Source organism: Gorilla gorilla, chromosome 1, assembly GCF_029281585.2.
Source record: "Gorilla gorilla gorilla isolate KB3781 chromosome 1, NHGRI_mGorGor1-v2.1_pri, whole genome shotgun sequence".
Lineage (NCBI taxonomy): Eukaryota > Metazoa > Chordata > Mammalia > Primates > Hominidae > Gorilla > Gorilla gorilla.
In genome coordinates this window covers 115,900,340-115,916,906 of record NC_073224.2, presented here as the reverse complement: position 1 = coordinate 115,916,906, position 16,567 = coordinate 115,900,340, and positions in this window count along the sequence as shown.

Genomic DNA, 16,567 nt, shown 5'->3' with positions numbered 1-16,567 from the left:
AAACTAGGTCAAGTACATGAACAGACACTTCTCAAAAGAAGACACTTACACAGCCAACACACATGTGAAAAAAAGTTCAACATACTGATCGTTAGAGTAATGCAAGTCAAAACCACAATGAGAACCATCTCATTCCAATCAGAATGACGATTATTAAAAAGTCAACAAACAATAGATGCTGGTGAGGCTGTGTAGAAATAGGAACACTTTTACACTCTTGGTGGGAATGTAAATTAGTTCAACCGTTGTAAAAGATAGTAAGGCAATTCCTCAAGGATCTTGAACCAGAAATACCATTTGACCAAGCAATTCCATTACTGGGTATATACCCAAAGGAATATAAATCATTCTGCTATAAACATACATGCACACATATGTTTATTACAGCACTATTTATAATAGCAAAGTCATGGAACCCCCAAATGCCCATCAATGATAGACTGGATAAAGAAAATGTGGTACATATACACTGTGGAATACTGTGCAGTTATAAAAAGGAATGTGATCATGTCCTTTACAGGGACATGGATGAAGCTGGAAGCTATCATCCTCAGCAAACTAACACAGGAACAGAAAACCAAACACCACATGTTCTCACTCATAAGTGGGAGTTGAACAATGAGAACAGATGGATACAGGGAGGGGAACAACACACACCAGGGCCTGTTGGGGCTTGGGAGGCGAGGGGAGGGAACTTAGAGGACAGGTCAATAGGTGCAGCAAACTACCATGGCACAGGTATACCTATGTAACAAATCTGCATGTTCTGCACATGTTCCCAGAACTTAAAGTAAAATAAAAATCAAAATAAAAAAATGAATGCTAAATCAAAACTTTTCAGATAAAAAAAAGCTGAGAAAATTAAGCAGAAGCAAGTCTACATTACAAGAAATGTTAAATGAAGTTCTCCAGACAAAAGGAAAATGATGTAACTTGCAAACTTATATCTACACAAACAAATGAAGAGTACTGCAAATAGTAGATATGTGGGTACATAAAAAAGACTATTCCCCTCATTTTTAAGATCTTTAATGGATAATTTAATTCTAAGATCAAAATAATTTAGTATGTGGTTCATAACACACAGAAATAAAATGTATGACAACAATAGCACAAGGGACAGAATGGGGAATAAAATACTACTTTAAGGGTTTCAAATTATTTGTGAAATATCATTATAACATTTAAAAGTAGATTATAATAAATCAAAGATACATATTTTAAACCAAAGAGTAGTGTAGGCAAATGGAAAAAATGTGATCCAAATATGTAATTTCAAATTTTCTAGTAGCCACATTAAAAATCTAAAAAGAAACAGGTAAAATTAATTTTAATGATTTTATTTAATCCAACAAGAAAAAACTGTCATGACAAGAAAAAAGCTGAACAAATTAAAAATCACCAACTGAGATCTCCCAGAGAATTGAGGTCACAGGGCAAACCACCACTCCGAAAACCAGAGAGATGGGCAGATACAGTGAATCACAACTTACCAGGAGCAGAAACTGTTGAAGTCAGTAATTGATAGGAACACTTAAATAGTAATTGACAAATAGCTACAGACTGATTGCAAATTAGCTTGAGAATTAAAAACTCCTAGTGACCCAGTGTAGGGTTCCCCACACTTATGATTTTACTTCTAAAAGCCCAACCAAGGGTCTCACAGTGAAGATGAAAGAAAACATCTCCTTGTGCTTTGGGAAGGGGAAAAGGGGAAGCAACCCTTTGAAATTGGCCCAGAGCGTTCTATTCTTCATAACAAAGACCTGCCCTCAACAGAAACTACTTTACCAGGGCCTTATCTGATCAAACATGGGGGCAATTAGACAACTCTAGTGCACTCTACCCATCTTGTCTCACATAAAGAAGGGGAAAAAAAGCTAAGAAATTATTCTGGAAGTTACATCCCAGGGACTTTGCTCATTTGAAAAAAAAAAAAAGATTTAAGCAGATGATTATAGAATGTTTCCCTTCCTGTCCTCCCCAATACTTTATTATTACAATAGGGCTCCAGTATGATAAAAGTAGATTATAACTGAGAGCGTTAGAGACAGAGTCTAATTAAGAAGCCATTTCTAGGGAAATCCAAGGATGACAAGGGAGACAAAAACAAGGACACTAGAGGAAATTTAAGGCTCTGACACCTATAGCTACAGCAAATACTAAATACTGCATAACTCCTAGCCAGATAAACATAAAACCTTACACGAAAGCCCTATTTACCTCAGTTCCTATTAGTATACCACATACAGCTTTCAAAACAAAAACAAAAACTACTCAAGTCATCTTAAAATGCAGGAAAAGGCCAGGTGTGGTGGCTCATGCCTCTAATCCCAGCACTTTGGGAGGCCAAGGCGGACGGATCACAAGGTCAGGAGTTGGAGACCAGCCTGAAAAACAAGGTGAAATCCTGTCTCTACTAAAAATACAAAAAATTTAAAAATTAGCCAGGCATGGTGGCACTTGCCTGTAATCCCAGCTACTCAGGAGGCTGAGGCAGGAGAATCGCTTGAACCCAGGAGGCGGAGGTTGCAGTGAGCCGAGATCTTGCCATTGCACTCCAGCCTGGGTGACAGAGCGAGACTCTGTCAAAAAAAAAAAAAAAAAAAGCAGCAGGAAAAAAGATAAGCAGTCTAAAAAGACAATATAAGCATTATAACCAGACCCAGCTATGACACAAATTGTTTTTTTCTAGGCTGGAAATTTTAAATAACTATGACCTGTTAAGGGGTCCAAAGAAAATGGTAGACAACATGTAAGACCAGATTGGTAATGTAAACGGAGAGATGAAAACTCTAAGAAATAATCAAAAACACTGTGACAAAAATAAAGAATGCCTCTGATGGTCTCAATAGACTGAATATGGCTGAAGAAAGAATCCATGAACTCGAAGATGAATTAATAGAAACTCCCACAACATAAACATAAAGACCAAATAGAGTGAAGCAATTACAATAGAACATCCAACTGTGAAACAATTTCAATAAGTGTAACACGCACAACTGAAATACCAGGAGAAGAAAAAGAATGGAGCAGAAGATATATTTGAAATAAAAATGTCCAAGACTTTTCCAAAATAATGACAGACATGAAACTGCAGTTTCAGTTAGCTCAGAGAACACCAAGCAGGATAAATGTCAAAAAAAAAAAAAAAAAACCCACTATACACAGGCATATCATATTCAAACTTCAGAAAAAGAGAAATCCTTCAAAAAAGCCAGAGGAAAGAACAACTTACTTACAGAGAAACAAGGAAGAGTATTACAGATGACTTCTCATCAGAAACCACACAAGCAGGAAGAGAATGGAGTGAAATATTTAACGTGTTGAGAGAAATAAACCCACTAACCTGGAATTCTATATCTAGTGAATTTATTCTTCAAAACTGAAGGAGAACTAAAGACTTTTTCACAGAAACAAAATTGAGAGGTCATTGTCAGCAGACCTTGCCCTGTAAGAAAAACTAAAGTTGTTCTCCATGGAGCAGGAAAATGATCTAGGTCAGAAACTTGGATCCACAAAAAGAAAGGAAAAGTGTCAGGGAATGAAGTACAAGTAAAGTAAAATGTTTTGTTTTTCGTATTCTTAATTGATTGAAAAGATAATTATTTAAGGTAATAACAGTAACAATGTATTGGTGATTGTATTCATATGGACAAATAAAATGAATGACAGTAATGTCATCAGAGATGAGAGGGAAAATTGGAAATAGTCTGTTATAGGGTACTTTCACTGCACATGAAGAGGAAGAAATATTAACTGTACATGTATATGGCAATCCATAGGGCAACTACTTAAAAAATTGAAAAGCGTAATTGATATGCTAAAAGAAGAGATAAAATGGAATCATATAAAACCAGAAAATGCAGAAAGAGAGATTTTAAAAAAGAACTGGTACAATGAATAGAAAACGGTTACAAACAGTAAATATTGATTCGACAATATCAATAATCACTTTAAGTGAGAATGGTCTAAATGTACCAATTAAAAGATTGTCAGAGTGGCCAAAAAACAAGATTCGACTATTGTATTTGAATACAGATGTGATTCCCAGTCTATTTTCAGGCAAGTTCTCACCACTGTTTGTTATTTGGTTTCCTGTCATTAAAAAAAGTTGACTAACTTCCCTACTAACCGGCATATTCAGACAGTAAAGAGCTTAAAGGAGAGGGGCTTTCAGCAGAATGGTGGCATCCTGATCTAAGAGAGTAAGAGCAGGGAGCTAGGAGATGCATGAAACTGCAGCAAAGTAACCTCAGCCTCTGAATTCAAGTGCCCTTCAAGGAACTGAACTCATTTAACCATACTATCATATTTGGGAAGCAGGGATTATTACTTCCATTTCACATTTTGTGAAAACTGTTAAGTATCTTCTGTGTACTCCAGACAAGACATCCAGGCTCCAGGCCTCTCTTACATGGTCCAGCACTTATTTCATGGAATCCTCTCTACTTTGCCCTTCTGTATTCGCTAGTGCCCACTCCCTTGTCCTCTGCCAATTCCATCGTGGTTCTATAGGAAAATGGGATGTCTGTCATTCTCTGCAGCTGTGAACTTTGCATATTTCTTTGGCTTTAAAATATCTGGCCTGTAGTGATAAGGATTCAGCAAGCCACTGAAAAGCAATGGCACCTAAGAAAATCTCCGGCAACTCTGTCTTTTCCTCTTGCTTTCTCGGTCCTGCTCAAAGTTGTCTTGTTGGCAGGCAGCCACCTGTGAAATGTGCACATTTCAAAGCAAATGGCTCCAGGAGCTCATAATTGCTGCCAAACGTGTGTGGATTTTAATAGCCCATTTTCATTAGCCTTGTGTGAAATCACCTGTCTCTGTGTTGTTACCCAACTTAATTGTCAATTATGGTGATTAAGCTTGGCTTTCACTACCATCACTGGTAATCATTAGTATTATCTCTGAGGCTGAACGAAGGGAAAAACATCATGCCAGAAGAAAATATCATTTTGTAGGTGAAGATGAATATTTTGGTGTCAATGAATGAGGAGAATGGCATTTTTTTTTTTATTTGGGCTGAACCAAACTTGAGTCTACCTGTTATTTCCAACCTGCCTTTTAGATGTTTTAGGACAAACGCTTCTCTTTTGTCACTTGGTTTTCTGTCACCAAAGAAGTGTTCCTGATACCTATCCCTTTGCAATTCTCCTGAGATGAGCATAGGTAATTAAGACAGTAAGTTAGATAATTAATGCCTTTAAAATGCTTTCAGCAATGTCGGTGATTCCAAGTATAATAGGTGGAGCCCTAGAAAAACTTGGGAGATAGCACAGAAAGTGCTGCCAATGTACAACTTGAGATTTTGATTGATGTTCTTTCTGCTTTCATCAGTCTCGTTAAATTTTAAGCACCTTACCTTGCCTTCTTGACTACAGGGTCATCTAATTTTGCATCTTGACTAATATTTTACTTTTTCGTGGAATTTGCAATGAACAATAATGAAAATCAATGACATTATCATTATCATCCTTTTCCTCCTTCTTTACAAATTTTAATTTAGTAAAATCCCAAACTCATTTCTGTTATGCTTTTATGGGATTTCAGGACATGGCAAAATAATGAAAGACATTTTTGAAAATGATATCATTAGACATCATCTCTAGTATTTGAGTGCCATGTGTGTCCCCAAGGTTTATGACACTCTTAAGACTTGACAGTTTCCTTTATCTTTCCAAAACCCTTGGAGGAAACTAATAAGAGTTTTTTTTTTTTCAATTCTAACTTAATGGGAAGAAAGAAATTAAGTCATGCAAGCTTAAGGGATGTGAAGTGTGAATCAGTGACTGTTGCCTTCTGGGGTAGAGGAGGAATGAGGCTCTATTCCAGATAGTCCTTAATGAAAACACCTAAAATCCATAACCTAGCAAAGATCCTCTGGCAAGTCTGGACTGAGGCTGGCAAGAGTTACAAATGAATTAGCTGGACAGTTTCCCTCTCTTCCCACTTTCCCATTCCCATTTAGTGTTCTTTACAGTGTTTTGTTTTTAAAGGCCTGATTATAACAAATGCTGTCTTCATCACTTGGTTTCCAAAACCCCTGTACTCAAGATTACAGAGTGTCCTCAGAAGCTTCATGGTTGCTCACCCGTGAAGAGTGGAGGACTGGAATCCAAACTCTTATGGTGCTTTTGTAATTTCTGTAAATATATATTTTTCTTGTAATTAAAAAATGTATTTTTTTAATTTCCCAAAAAGGAGAATATAATTTATCACTTAGGAATAGAGGAGGAAGACAAATTACAGCTGAAACATTTTCTCTTTTATGAAGCTTTAACCAACTCTTCCTCTTCCAAGTCCCTAGGACAAAATAAATTGCCCTTTTTCCTGTGTTTCCCCTTTTTTCTGTGTTCTTTATTCTTGTGTGGATTATAGAGTGACCACATTTTATTATAGTTATTTGTTGTATAATCCCACATTTTTATCCTTAAATTTTGGTCAAGAGAGGTCTTCTTTTTCAGCTGCTGTGTAATTAAGTTTAAGGGTGATGAAGGAAAGAGAAAATTCAAACAGCCAAGAACTGTGAAGGATGAGCCTTTTAAAGGAGAGCTTACTGCCTTATGGTGAACTGATTCAAATGCTTTGGTAACGTGGACATGCTGTTAAGGGCTGAGTGGTTTCTTTATCAAACAGCATTCTGCAAAATTCATGGAGTTCCCACATAGACTTGCAAATGCTTGTACTTTGTGATAGAAATGTCTCTGGAAGAGCTGACTTTGGTCTAATTGTAAACTTTTCCATTTCTCTTAGTGTGTATGTATCCCCCATTAGGACAGATTGTATATTGTATTCATTCTTTTCCATATCCTAGCACAATGTCTGACACAAAGAGAACAGCAACAAATGTTTGCTAAATAGACTTACAGTATCACACGCTACCCCCATAACTCCAAAAATCATTTTGAAATTAAAGGAGAAATAATGTTAGATATTCATGTTCTTCCTTTAAAGTCTTCACCTCCAACATATATTGGAAACAATGAAACAAGACATAATGATGTCTTTTGATATCAGAAAAACTCCAGCTGATCCCCACCTCTTTTTGTTTTCATAGAACCTATGACTTCTCTCAAGAAGCTAGCAGGACAAGAAATTGCTGTTTCTAGACCCACCCTTTGCTTCTCCTTTGAGCTTATGGATCTGTTATTTTCTGGTTATTTAAATTTAAAGCTGCCTTTGAGATCTCAGCCCTCAGTATCAAGAGCTCCCAAAATTTTCCTGCAGAAATTCCTCAATTCAGCTATCTCTGCCAGTTGGGGTTTCTGAGGAAATGAACCAAAGCCGGCAGTGGTTGCTATGGTGACTGAGTCTCCCTGGAGTGAAGTCAGGGGAGCATCCATTTGAAGGAATGGGGGAGCTACATTCTAGAAGAATGACCATCTGCTAAGAATGAAGTGATCCCGGAGAAGGGGTGGGGTTAGGGGAATCTTAAGGAATATGGAAAAAATTAGAATAGATACTATGAGAGATGCATCAGCAACTCAACAAGAGATGAGTAAAGTGATTGCCTGAACAGCAGTGAGAGTCCAGCCTAGGAAAGATTGCATGTATCAGAGTGGACCCTGGGAGCACGGCTTTCTGGTTATTCACAGAAATTCTCAGCAGCCTGGGAGTGGCAGCAGAGAAGAGGACAGAAGAAGTGACCACCGAATTGGCAAAGAAGAAACATGAAATATGTGTAGATCATGCACACTTGTGAGACATAAATACACTTCAGATTATGAAGAACTACATTCACAGAAGTTTTTGTTTAAAACGGTTTGCCACAGAATAAACAGAAGTTTGTGTGAAACTGAAGTGTGATGGAAAGCAAAACCTCTTATTATTTGAGCAATAATCCCCAAATCACAGTTACTATGAGGGTATATTTTATGATTAGTAGAGACATAGTACTTGTTACATAGTCTAGCTCAGTAAATTCTTGTCTTGATATTTTAAAAATTATTTTCTGTCATGCAGGCTAGAGTGCAGTGACATAATCAGCTCACTGCAGGCTTGAACTCTTGGGCTCGAGAGATTCTCCCACCTCAGCCTCCCAGGTAACTGGGACTACAGGTGTGTGCCACCACACCTGGATAATTTTTTTTATAGAGTCAGGGTCTTACTATGCTGCCCAGACTGATCTTGAACTCTTGGGCTCAAGAGATCCTCCAGCCTCAGACTCCCAAAATGCTGGAATTAGTTTTAAACCACCGTGCCTGGCCATTTATTTATTTATTTATTTATTGAGACAGTCTCCCTCTGTCATCCAGGCTGGAGTGCAGTGGCGCAATCTCGGCTCACTGCAACCTCTGCCTCCTGGGTTCAAATGATTCTCCTGCCTCAGCCTCCCGAGTAGCTGTGATAACAGGTGTGTGTCACCATGCCAGGCTAATTTTTTGTATTTTTAGCAGAGATGGGGTTTCACCATGTTAGCCTGGATGGTCTCAATCTGCTGACCTCGTGATCTGCCTGCCTCAGCCTCCCAAAGGTATTTATTTTTTAACCTGTTGATCTAATAGTTGGTAAGTCATTTGAAGGCAAGAATTACGCCTTATTCATTTTTTTTGTCCTTCGAAGCATTGATATAGGATCTCTTGCATAGTAGTTTCCTAATACCTGTTTGTTGCCCCAGAATAACAAATTCTCAAAGTTGGAAAGGAACTCGAAAGATCATGAGACACCATCCCATATCCAGGAATGAATTTCCTCCCAAACCTCCAGGGTAAATTGTGTTCCACCTCTCCATGGTGCCTCCGGTGATAGGGAGCCTCTCTCAGCAGCCCACCCCACAGTTGGACAGCTGGTATCACTGGAAAGTGTTCCTTTGTACCATGTTGAGATTTCAGCCAGCCTAGTGTGATAGCTCAAGCCTCTAATCCCAACTACTCAGGAAGTTGAGGTGGGAGGTTGGCTTGAGGCTCGGAGTTTGAGATCAGCTGGAGCAACACAGCAACACTATGTCTCAAAAAAAAGAAACGAAAAGAAAAAGAAAAAAGAAAAAGAAGAAAGAAAAAGAGAAAGAAAATTGCTTTCCTGTGATGTCTACTCATAGTGCCTTTTGCTGCTCTCAGAGCCACATATAGTTCCTTCATGAGTCCATCTCACAGCCCTTCAAGTATTTGAAGCAGCTTTCATGTTATTTGGGATCTAATATTGTCTATTCCTTTAAGTGTTCTTCAAATAAATGTCTTTCAAGATCCTCCATCTCTTCTCTTGGGGTCTGGTTAGCTAAAATTTCTCATAACATGCACAGCCTGGAAAGAACCCCACACAACAGTGAGGCAAAACCAACACAGAGTAGAGCTGGACAAGGCTTCTGTTCATATACTTACAAACACTTAACTTTTCTGGCAGTGGTTCCTCTGACACCAATGTAACTAATAGTCAACTGAAGCACCCATGTTGTCTCCTGTAAACCACGGTGCAGTCCAATCTTACTCATTCCAGACTTGTGCAGCTGGGCTTAGAAACCAGGTAAACAGCGTTATATTTATCCTTCTTAATAGATTGTCCTCATTTATCAGGGCTATTGAGATGCTTTTAAAAGCCTGGTTCCATGAGGAATAATGTTCCTTCCCTCTGGTGTTATTGTGAGGATTACATGAAACAATGCATGTGAAGCACCTAAAATACCATGCACATAGTAGGTACTCAATAAATAGTAGTTCATGTGATTATGGCCAACCAAATTTGAATTAAATAATGAATTCTAAATTCTCTGACATCTCTAGTATTCTGGGATAACAGAAACAAATATTATTTTTCACAGTAAACAAGTAATTTGGGACACCTGATTCTGTTTCATTGCTCAACCTAACATTTTTATTTGTTGCATGTTTTAAAAACTCTGCCTGTAACTAAAAAGGAGTAGAAATAAGTTAGGTCACAAAGCAAAACACTCCTTATCCTTACTTGACAAGCATGTTATCCAAGCGATCTAAACAGTAAGATCATCAGATGAATGACTGTCAAAAGGGAAAGATTTGCTGAGAAAATATAGTCAGAAGCATCCATCAAAAATGGATGAAGTGGCAATTTCAACACTGGGAGTAAGACTGATAAATATAAACAAAACATGATGCCAAAAAGATATGTTTTTGTATTTAGTGCAAATTTGAGTTAACAAATGAAATAATTTGATATATGTAGGGATATCAAATGAGTTATATGTAGCTATAAGGAGTGACTTTTAGCTGGTTGCATTATTAGGGCCCTGAAGTTATCAAGCCTGTAATGTCAAATTTCCCAAAGTGTAGTTCAAAGGCTTTATGCATCAGAATCACCTGGGGTGCTTGTTTAAGATGATTACTAGGTATTGTCCCAAACCACTAAATTATAATTACTAAAGATTGGACCCAGGAATCTGAACATTAACAAGCTTTCCAATTGATTCTGATGTCCACAAAAGGTTAAGGATCTCTGCAGTATAGGGTAACCTGGAGAGCAAAGGGTAGTTACTGCTTGGAGGAAAGAGAGGGAATTTCACCACCCCTACTGCAGGGACACGAACCTACTACATGCCTTGTCACTCCCTTAGAAGCTATTAACTTGAAAGCTAAGTCTCTCCCTTGATCTTCCTTACCCATTCTGGATCATAGTACAGATCATATAGAAAAACTGAGGCCTCCACAGCCATGAAACCTCTGAAAAGACTCAGCAAGATAACCTACCCAGGAGTAAGCTAATTCCTGAGAGATCAGAGAAGGCCTCCACCATTGCCAGCTTCCTATATCCAAAAAGCACCTGAAGGATTAATGATCTTGAGTGCGTTGGACTTAACTTCCTGAATCACAACTGGGGACAGCACTCCTGCTCCATAGCAGTTCACTGCTAGCTGTCATGTTTCTACCATGTGACTCCACCTTTGTGGCTGACTGGAAGGGGAATGGATTCCTACCCAAGCTGTGACAATCAGATTTTCTCTCCTGAGGTTTTAGAATTGGATCTGAGAGTGAGCAAGTTGATCGCTCAGTTGGTTAGAAATAGAACATGTAAATTTGGGATCTCTGTTTACTCTGTGGACAAAAAAGCAGAAAAAATGAGTTGCATGTAGAGATAAGAAGGAAGCAAATGGGCAGAGAAGCAAAGACATGGGAACCGTTCCTGCTTCTAGCTTCTTCTGCAGATCCAGCTGCACTCTTGCCCTTGGGTTCTATGAGAGACCCTTGTATCCTTCTACCAAATCCTTCTTTACCATATTATACTGATTGAAGGAGCACTCTGTTACTTTCAGCTAGAAGGATCCTAATTAGCTAACTCCTTTTTGCCACATGTCCATTTTTCCTTTCTCAGCACCCAGTGAAATCCTTTCCTGTTACCTACATTTCCACTCACATCTCTGTGTTCTGTGCCTTTGACTCAATTTCCCACTGTTGCCTTCCCACCCAAACTTTTCATGGAATCTGTCCTGTGATTGATAAACTCCTCTCCATCATTAACTCATTGTTCTTTCTCCTCTGGCTTTAATTGAAGTCCAGTTCTCCTCAGAGGATAGCAGTACCCTGTGGCCCTCTCAAGAGGAGACTGTTCTTTTCATATGCTTGCTAATAGAGCAATCATTGTTCAGGACAGCAGTGAGATTTCTAAAACTGGTTAGGCCAGTCATGACTTATTCTGTAGGCTGGGTAGAGGCTCTCTTCCCTGAGGTTAAGAAATATCCACTGCATGTTTATCTGGGAAGAAGTAGGAGATTGGCTACTGGGTTGACCATGGTTTATGTCTGACATGCCTCCTGCTACCGCCTTCCCCCCATCACATACACCCATGAGCGTGTGCACACACACACGCACACACAGGCACACACGGGCACACATACTCCGTTCTCCAGCCACACTGGAGATTCTTTCACCTTTGGACTTGTCCATATGCTGTTCCTATTGACTGATAACCTTTTCACCTTCTTTTTCACCAGACCAATACCTGTACACTTTTTAGGTCTCCCTAAAATGTCTCTTGCCCTGGGAAGTTTTCCCTGACAACCCCTCCTGAGTCAAGTACCCTTGCTGTGTTCTTTCATTACAGTGCATGTCCCTTATCTTCATGTTTATCTATCTTACAATAATACTGGTTTAAGTATCAGTCTTTTCTACAGCATCTTTCTCAGCACACATGGTAGAAAGAGGACATGTTGCCTTCCTTATCTTTGCATTCCCAGTAGCTGTAACAGTACCAGGTCAATCATGGCAGGAATTTTATAAGCATTTGTTGGGTAAATGAACAGTCTCCTTCTGAGCTGGGCTTAGATTTTATTAACCACCAGGTTTTCATAATTTGAGGACACATTCAAAATCCTGAGAGGTAAAGAGACCTCAGACAGATAACAAAATAGATATGAGAAATTTTGCAGCTACAGAAGAATAATGCATCATTTGACAACAAGCTGATTGTAGAATTTAGGCAATTTCCTGGGTGAGAGTCTGCCTTCTGACCTGAGGCACTGACAGACCCAGCCAATGTCCAGGCAGTGTGACAGAAGCTAGCATGGTTGTGCTTCTCTGGGCCATCCAGACTGATGAACCTCCCTCCTTGCTTTTCTCTACCTTTCCTCCTGTGTGGATCTTCATGTCTGGGGCTGGGGAATGCAGACAGCATGTCTCTCTGGTCTTTTTAGTTTTGTTTTCTAGTCTTAATACCCTTCCTCTTTCCTTCCTCATTTCTCACTACTTACGCCAAGACAAACACTAGTGACTTTTCTTTCTTTTGTGTATGCTAGACAAGAAATGAAGTGTAGTTAAAACAGGAAGCTTTAGGTTAGATACTACCTTAGAATACTACAAAAAATGGAAGAAAAAGGGAGAAATAAGAGGTAATAAAGATAATAACAAGCAAATACCTAAAATTGTCTAGAGAGTGTTGGGAATCAAAGTTGGCCCTTTTCAGAGAGAAAACAGTCAATTGCTTTCTTAAATTTTCCTTTATACTAATATTTAATAATTATCTGTCTCATGATTCAAGCAGCCAGGTAACCTGAAAGAGAAAGATTGCCATGATATCTCTTACATTATTCTCCATTTTTAAAACAAAAGCAAAATCCTTATTTAAATAGCCAACATTAAACACAGCCATTTAAAATGATATAACAGGGGCATGGTTCCAAGATGGCTGAATAGGAACAGCTCCAGTCTACAGCTCCCAGCGTGAGCAATGCAGAAGACAGGTGATTTCTGCATTTCCAACTGAGGTACCGGGTTCATCTCACTGGGGCTTGTTGGACAGTGGGTGCAGGACAGTGGGTGCAGCCGACCGAGTGTGAGCTGAAGCATGGCGAGGCATCACCTCACCCAGGAAGCACAAGGAGTCAGGGAATTCCCTTTCCTAGCCAAGGGAAGCTGTGACAGACAGCATCTGAAAAATCAGGTCACTCCCACCCTAATACTGCGCTTTTCCAATGGTCTTAGCAAACGGCACACCAGGAAATTATAACCACGCCTGGCGTGGAGGGTACCACGCCCACGGAGCCTCGCTCATTGCTAGCACAGCAGCCTGAGATTGAACTGTAAGGTGGCAGCGAGGCTGAGGGAGGGGCGCCTGCCATTGCTGAGGCTTGAGTAGGTAAACAAAGTGGCTGGGAAGCTCGAACAGCGTGGAGCCCACCACAGCTCAAGGAGGCCTGCCTGCCTCTGTAGACTCCACCACTGGGGGAACGGCATAGCTGAACAAAAGGCAGCAGAAACCTCTGCAGACTTATATGTCCCTATCTGACAGCTTTGAAGAGAGTAGTGGTTCTCCCAGCATGGAGTTTGAGATCTGAGAACGGACAGACTGCCTCCTCAAGTGGGTCCCTGACCCTCAAAGTAGCCTAACTGGGAGGCAACCCCCAAGTAGGGGGAGACTGACACCTCACACAGCTGGGTACCCCTCTGAGACGAAGCTTCCAGAAGAATGATCAGGCAGCAACATTTGCTGTTCAGCAATATTCGCTGTTCTGCAGCCTCCACTGCTGATACCCAGGCAGACAGGGTCTGCAGTGTACCTCCAGCAAACTCCAACAGACCTGCAGCTGAGGGTCCTGACTGTTAGAAAGAAAACTAACAAACAGAAATGACATCCACATGAAAATCTCATCTGTACATCACAATCATCAAAGACCAAAGGTAGATAAAACCACAAAGATAGGGAAAAAACAGAGCAGAAAAGCTGAAAATTCTAAAAATCAGAGCGCCTCTCCTCCAAAGGAACGCAGCTCCTTGCCATCAATGGAACAAAGCTGGATGGAGAATGACTTTGAGAAGTTGTGAGAAGAAGGCTTCCGACGATCAAACTTCTCTGAGCTAAAGAAGGAAGTTCGAACCCATTGCAAAGAAGCTAAAAACATAGAAAAAAGATTAGACGAATGGCTAACTAGCATAATCAGTGTAGAGAAGTCCTTAAAGGACCTGATGGAGCTGAAAACCATGGCATGAGAACTACGTGACAAATGCACAAGCTTCAGTAGCCAAATTGATCAACTAGAAGAAAGGGTATCAGTGATTGAAGATCAAATGAATGAAATGAAGCAAGAAGAGAAGTTCAGAGAAAAAAGAGTAAAAAGAAATGAACAAAGCCTCCAAGAAATATGGGACTATGTGAAAAGACCAAAACTACGTCTGATCAGTGTACCTGAAAGTGACGGGGAGAATGGAATCAAGTTGGAAAACACTCTGCAAGATATTATCCAGGAGAATTTCCCCAATCTAGCAAGCCAGGCCAACATTCAAATTCAGGAAATACAGAGAACACCACAAAGATACTCCTCGAGAAGAGCAACTCCAAGAAACATAATTGTCACATTCACCAAAGTTGAAATGAAAGAACAAATGTTAAGGGCAGCCAGAGAGAAAGGTCGGGTTACCCACAAAGCGAAGCCCAAAAGACTAACAGCAGATCTCTCGGCAGAAACTCTACAAGCCACAAAGAGTGGGGGCCAATATTCAACAATCTTAAAGAAAAGAATTGTCAACCCAGAATTTCATATCCAGCCAAACTAAGCTTCATAAGTGAAGGAGAAATAAAATCCTTTACAGACAAGCAAATGCTGAGAGACTTTGTCACCACCAGGCCTGCCCTAGAAGAGCTCCTGAAGGAAGCACTAAACATGGAAAGGAACAACCGGTACCAGCCACTACAAAAACATGCCAAATAGTAAAGACCATCTACGCTAGGAAGAAACTGCATCAACTAACGAGCAAAATAACCAGCTAACATCATAATGACAGGATCAAATTCACACATAACAATATTAACCTTAAATGTAAATGGGCTAAATGCAAATTGGAGAAAGAGTCAAGACCCATCAGTGTGCTGTATTCAGGAAACCCATCTCATGTGCAGAGGCACACATAGGCTCAAAATAAAGGGATGGAGGAAGATCTACCAAGCAAATGGAAAACAAAAAAAAGCAGGGGTTGCAATCCTAGTCTCTGATAAAACAGACTTCAAACCAACAAAGATCAAAAGAGACAAAGAAGGCCATTACATAATGGTAAAGGGATCAATTCAACAAGAAGAGCTAACTATCCTAAATATATATGCACCCAATACAGGAGCACCCAGATTCATAAAGCAAGTCTTTAGAGACCTACAAAGAGACTTAGCCTCCCACACAATAGTAATGGGAGACATTAACACCCCACTGTCAACATTAGACACATCAATGAGACAGAAAGTTAACAAGGATATCCAGGAATTCAACTCAGCTCTGCACCAAGTGGACCTAATAGACATCTACAGAACTCTCCACCCCAAATCAACAGAATATACATTCTTCTCAGCACCACATTGCACTTATTCCAAAATTGACCACATAGTTGGAAGCAAAGCACTACTCAGCAAATGTAAAAGAACAGAAATTATAAGAAACCATCTCTCAGACCACAGTGCAATCAAACTAGAACTCAGGATTAAGAAACTCACTCAAAACCGCTCAACTACATGGAAACTGAACAACCTGTTCCTGGATGACTACTGAGTACATAACAAAATGAAGGCAGAAATAAAGATCTTCTTTGAAACCAATGAGAACAAACACAACATACCAGATTCTCTGGGACACATTTAAAGCAGTGTGTAGAGGGAAATTTATAGCACTAAATGCCCACAAGAGAAAGCAGGAAAGATCTCAAATTGACACCCTAACATCACAATTAAAAGAACTAGAGAAGCAAGAGCAAACACATTCAAAAGCTAACAGAAGACAAGAAATAACTAAGACCAGAGTAGAACTGAAGGACATAGAGACACAAAAAAACCCTTCAAAAAAAATCAGTGAATCCAGGAGTTGCTTTTTGAAAAGATCAACAAAACTGATAGACCGCTAGCAAGAGTAATAAAGAAGAAAAGAGAGAAGAATCAAATAGACGCAATAAAAAATGATATGGGGGATATCACTACTGATCCCGCAGAAATACAAACTACCATCAGAGAATACTATAAACACCTCTACACAAATTAACTAGAAAATCTAGAAGAAATGGATAAATTCCTTGACACATACACCCTCCCAAGACTAAACCAGGAAGAAGTTGAATCCTGAATAAACTAATAACAGGCTCTGAAATTGAGGCAATAATTAATAGCCTACCAACCAAGAAAAGTTCAGGAT